Source organism: Protomyctophum bolini, assembly GCF_963924005.1.
Source record: "Protomyctophum bolini genome assembly, chromosome: 11".
Lineage (NCBI taxonomy): Eukaryota > Metazoa > Chordata > Actinopteri > Myctophiformes > Myctophidae > Protomyctophum > Protomyctophum bolini.
In genome coordinates, this window is record NC_137872.1 from 10907145 (window position 1) to 10913144 (window position 6000).

Consider the following 6000-nt stretch of genomic DNA (forward strand, 5'->3'; position numbering starts at 1 on the left):
CTTTTATATCTTTTCTCCCTGGCATTCAATGTTGTTTGACCTAATTCACCTGGCTAAATACTTGTGTTGCTTCAATGTTGTTTTACTATACTGTTTGAGTTGATTGTATGCTTGTTATATGATCTTGTACAGCACTTTGGTTGACCTTCTGGTCTTTGTAAATGTGCTCTATAAATAAAGTTTGATTTGATTTGATTTGATTTGATTTAGTAATGCAATGAGATACAGCAAGGTCGATGTGGAATTGAACTTGGGACACGCTGATCAGAGCATCGTGCCTATTATGGTATGCACCCAAACCATTGGGCTCTCAGGTCGGTCGCCCCGTTTCTCATAACACAAGATGATCTCCTCTCTGAGCTGCTGAAACATCGGATTTCACAGAGGATTAGGATTTCATAACACAGCATACGAGCCTGCCTTGGAAAATGATATGCAAACACACGGGCCGGCACTTCTCATTTACTCTGTATTGTTGTTTACGTCTGCCCTGTCTGGCCAGATTGCACTCCTCTCTGTGGGATGCCTCTACGGCTGGCTGCTGAGACTGTTACCGCTCAGCAGCCAGCACGGACACTCCTACTGTTCCACTAACCAGGCTGATTAGTGCACATCCTATTGCACTAATCGCATGGAAGCCATGCACAGGCATGTCCACTACAATGGCCTTCAATTTGAGACCTCCATTCAATGTGCTCGTGCGTGCGTGCGTGCGTACACAGGTACACATGTGTTTGTTGATCTCACAATGTTTTTGTCCTTTGTGAAACAGTTTCTCAGACATGTAAACAGGAAGTTAACTTCACGCACGCACGCACACACACACACATGCACGCGCGCATCATCAAATAGTTTGATGTGTAATATTCGCCAGCACATACGTGTATGTGGTATATACGCAGGGAGGCGAGGTCGTGGGAGAAGGTCTAGCCGGTGCTCCTGGTTCTTGGAATATGAATCATTCCTCTTATTCTAGCTGTAGATGGAATCAAACATGAGTTACATGACCATATCAGATTCATTGTTCACATCTGTTTGATGTGATGCAACACCACACTGTACTGTAAGCCCAAACCAATGTCAAGGGCGGTGGAGCTAATTAGAGAATTCACTTTTACATTATATAAGATGTCTAGGTTCATGTTCGTAAAGGTCTCGGGGCTAAAGCTATATTTGACTGCAGGCAGCTATTCATTGTGTTTGGTGAAAGCGTCGCCGCTCAACGTGTCTCTCAGATGAAAAAGAACATACTTTCCTACCTACTAAATGAAAAAGAACATATGTTCCTACCTCCACTTTCTTTCATTGGCTTATTCTCAATGCCAAGTACACAAAGAACACATAATTGAGAAATAGCGACGACGGTACCTCCTTTTCATATAAATTGTTAATGTTCCCAGTGCACTGTATAGCTGCTGCTGCAGATAGACACACTCAACACTGATCTTGAATCAATCAGACTGTAGCTTAGAGAGGCAGTCCACTCAGAGCGTGGGTAGATGGTCTGGAATCACGGCTATAGGCAAAAGTCTATGTTTGTTTTTACAGTTGGTGTGTGTGTGTGTGTGTGTGTGTGTGTGTGTGAGACGTGTGTGTGTGTGTGTGTGTGTGTGTGTGTGTGTAATGAATTGCATTTTTATAGTGCTTTTCCAAGTGCTCAAATCGCTTTACAATGGTTCATTCATTCATACATTGGGAGGTGAAGCGGCGAACAGTCGACGCCAGCGTCCTCACTTCCCACCCCCAATCCAACCCTTGATGCTGAGTGTCAAGCAGGGAGGCACTGGGTCCCATTATTTAGAGTCTTTGGTATGACCCGGCCGGGGATCGAACCCCGACCTCCCAGTCTCAGGGCGGACACTCTAACCACAAGCCCACTGAGCTGGTACAGAAACAGACATGAGTGGAGATCCTTTGTTGCTGCCCTAAATGCCAGCCAGCATGAAGGTAAGCACCTCTCAGAGTCCCGTCCATTAACCCCAGCATCCCTATTCTGGGGGGGTTGTGGACATTCGGCACAAATTGTAGTTCTTTGTTGCGCCGAATTGCGAGCAGCTTGTAGATCTGCTATTTTTGGCGGAGCTAGGGAAAAACACCGTCCCAGGTAGTAAAAACCAAAAACGAGCGCCATTTAAATACAATTTGCCAGGTGAACGGCTCAAGAAGACTTGAAAAGATAAAGATGAAGATGAAGAATAACCTGCACTCTTTCTTGTACTTTTTAATAATACATCGACAGTATATCGACAGAAGGTATAGCTGTAACTTTATAGTTAGTAATATATCAAATTATGTTTTAGCTAAAATGACACAAATGCTTTCGTGGTTAATCAGATCTGCAGCCAGTGAAACACAGAGTGTGCAACATTAATGCACTGATCCACCATTTAGAATGTGACACACGAGAGACGCACGCACGCAGGCAGGCACGCAGGCACGCACACACGCAGTAAAATGGTAAAAAGGTTAAAAAAAAAAAAACCTCCCCCTGGCCAGCCGGGGCGCCTGATGGAGGGGAAAGGAACTGGTTGGAATAATGTGTTCCTTCCACACGCTACGTCCAACCAGGGAAACTCCCCCCTGTCAGGTGTAAAGGAGCAACTTGGACACTCAGGCCTGAAGGAAGCATGAGTTCAAGTCCGTTGCTCTCCCCTTGTCCCCCATATATGGGGACTAGGTTGGTGGAGGGTGTGTAGAGCCCAGGATCACATTTGATGATTGACACAGGGGTGAAAAATGGGTTACAAAATCGTGGGATAAAAAAAGTAAAAAAAACAGAAACACGTTAAAAGAGAGACATTTGTCTTTGTCTGATTCAATGCAGTGGATTGTGTGAGTGTGTCTATCCATATATCAGCTGTAACAGTGCATTGAGAAGGTTCAGCTGACCTGGAACACACACTGAGCTTTCTTCCTGCAGTCAAAGATATAGCTTTGAGTTTTGACTAAGTTTTATTTAGCTAATTATATAACCGCCTTTGACATTGGGTCCACAATCTCTCTTCAGGGAGTATAGTGTGGTGTTGCATCACAGGGGGATTTCAAACAGACGTGAATAATGATATAGTCATGTTCGATTATGTGTCCATCTACAGCTGTAAGAGGAATTTAATTAGAGGTCGTGAGAGGTCAATAATGCACAAAGCAACGTCGGAGACTAACGAAAACGGGCACTGCACGAGCTTGTTGCGCCTGGCAGTTATGTCATTTTCTTCTTTGTATAATCTTGGATCTGTAGGTTTGCATGTGGATTACAATTATTTATTCATTATTTATTATTCTTATATCTAAAGATATAAAGAGCATGCTCTCATGCTTTCTGGTTTATTTAGATTCACATACTGTATACATACATTTACTGTACACATTTTGTGTATCTATGTAAATTGTTTACATAACATATTGTATACCATACCATATAACTGCTACTTGCCTTCATGCTTATGCTATCTTACTTATATATGGGAAATCTCACATGCAAGTGGTACTCTATTACACATGTAATAGAGTAATGTACTCTATTACACATGAATATCGCTATTGGGCAGACACCTTGTTTCAACTTTTCACGTTTTTTTTTCCTCTTTTCTTGTTTTGTAAAGGGCGAGGTCGCGTGCACGCACCCGCCTGGGTGACAGCAGACTGCTGGGCGAGCACTGGCACTTTGGAATGGGGGGTCAGATCAACATATTCGCCATGGGTGACAGCAGACTGCTGGGCGAGCACTGGCACTTTGGAATGGGGGGTCAGATCAACATATTCGCCTGGGTGACAGCAGACTGCTGGGCGAGCGCTGGTGCTTTCTAGAAATCAGAGTGCTGCATTTAATCTGCTAAGCCTTGAATCCTGAATAAATAAATAAATTCATTAATTAATTAAATCACACCTGTGTGAAGTGAGGGGCGCTCTTATCATCATACATCATCATACATCATCTCATTCTGGCCAATCACAACTTGCGTTACTTTTGTCTTCAATGATTGTGTTTACACACTTTTGTCCTCACAATGTTTACTTGTTCCTGTGTAGCAATCTCTTCAATTAATCACAGGGGACAGGGCGTAGTATTCATCAGCCTAACATCGACTACAGACCTGCTCCCTATGCTATAAATATTCTTCCCTGCAGTTTCTGAGAGCCTTTTTCCCCCCCATTAGCTTAATTGCTTAGCTAAATGCCACTATAGAAAGTCGCTTGTGGGTTTGGCCTTCCTGAATGTGTAAATATACAAAATAAGCGATAGCTTTCACACACGGCCTTAATTGACCTCAGCTGTACATGTATCAAGACCTTTGTGTTCGGCACAACAGCAGATGCAGGGTTGCCAAATGTCCCTTGAAATATGGAATCGTCCCTTTATTTGTAAACTAAAACACGTGTTCCTTATTGAACTGATAAGGTAAGGTACACACATTGTTCCTGGCTTGTAGATATTTGGGCTAATTTTCCCCCAGAATATGGATGATGCTGGGATTCAAGTGCTTAATATGATATACAAAGAAACTGTACATACAGTATACAGTGAGAAGATAAGATATCTTTTTTCTGTCTTATTTGAATTTCAGGTAGTTGGCAAGACTATTTACAGCCTTAAGAATCCATTTTCACGCAGGTTTACAGGTGCAAAGAACTGGGTGAAATTTGTATTTGGAATAGAAAAGAAAGATACAAAAGGAAAGATATGCGTCACTCTCGGGACAAAGAAACCTCTTTCTTATTTTCCCATAAATGAATGCCCTATTTTATACTTATATACATATAGCTGTGTCACGTGACAGGGCTGATCTACAACCTCACAACCCATCACAATGCAACGTGTTGTGAGCTTGTAGATTTTATTATTAATTTTTTTAAATATTGTTTTGCTGCGAAAACATTTTCACGCATAATGGCAAAAAGCAACAAAAAAAATCCAGGTTGAAAGTGGTTAAAATACTGGGTCAAATTTGGCACATACCAGTTAATGGCCAAATATAGGCGATGTAGAAAAAGAAGGCTGTCAATGCCTAGTGGGTCAGTTTTGGCACATACAAACAAGGTTTCTTTCAAATTTGGCACATACCTACATTTATATCTATTGTATTGAGTATCTCAACTTAATATAGCATCTGATTGATGGCAGAAAAACAAAGATTAGAAATTAATTCAGTCCAAAAGGGGTTAAGTCTGTCTGGGTTTTTTTTTTAAATAAATAATTAACCAATGAAAAATATTAACAAGGGCTTGTGTAACTAAATAATAAGTACATACTGTACATAAGACCCATTGGAACACAGGTCCCCCCCCCATTTCCAGTTATGGACATACAAGTGTAGAAGTCTGTTGGCACAGGACATTGTGATGTTCTCTGAACCCCAAGAGAACATTTGATTGCACACACTTGAGTACATGCCGTCATCACTGGTAGCATCAATATTGAGGTGAAGTAATCTAGCCAACAGGTGAAAGACACTTTACTGATAACCAATGCCCTCACACAAGACAGATATGCAAAATCATACAGTGTGAATCAACCCTTGCAATCACTTTTTTTAAGTCAAGGGCCGAGAAACAGTGGAGATGTGATTACAGTCGTCATTGCATGCAGGTAGCATCAAAGATCGAGGCCATGGAATCTAGCCAACAGGTAAACAATGCCCTCTCACAAAACAAATCATTACTGGTGTGAATCAACGCTTGCAATCACTTTTTAGAAGGCATGACAAGGACCAAGAAGAACAAAACTTGGACAGGTATGTTGAAATACACTGCACAGACAGCAATCAGTATACAGACAATTTTGCCTGCACTCTCACTTGAACCCTAGCGGAGGCCAGGGGTTGCTCGACTCACAATGACTCATTCTACATTATTCACCAGACTATCCTTCATATCCTCGTTTGACCACATGTTTATGGATAGTGGCTTATAGTGATCAACATGCCATGCCCGAGCCGGCAGGAGAGCAACTCGGTGCACTCATTGTTTCTCTAACCTCAGGGAACCTGGCTATTAGATTAC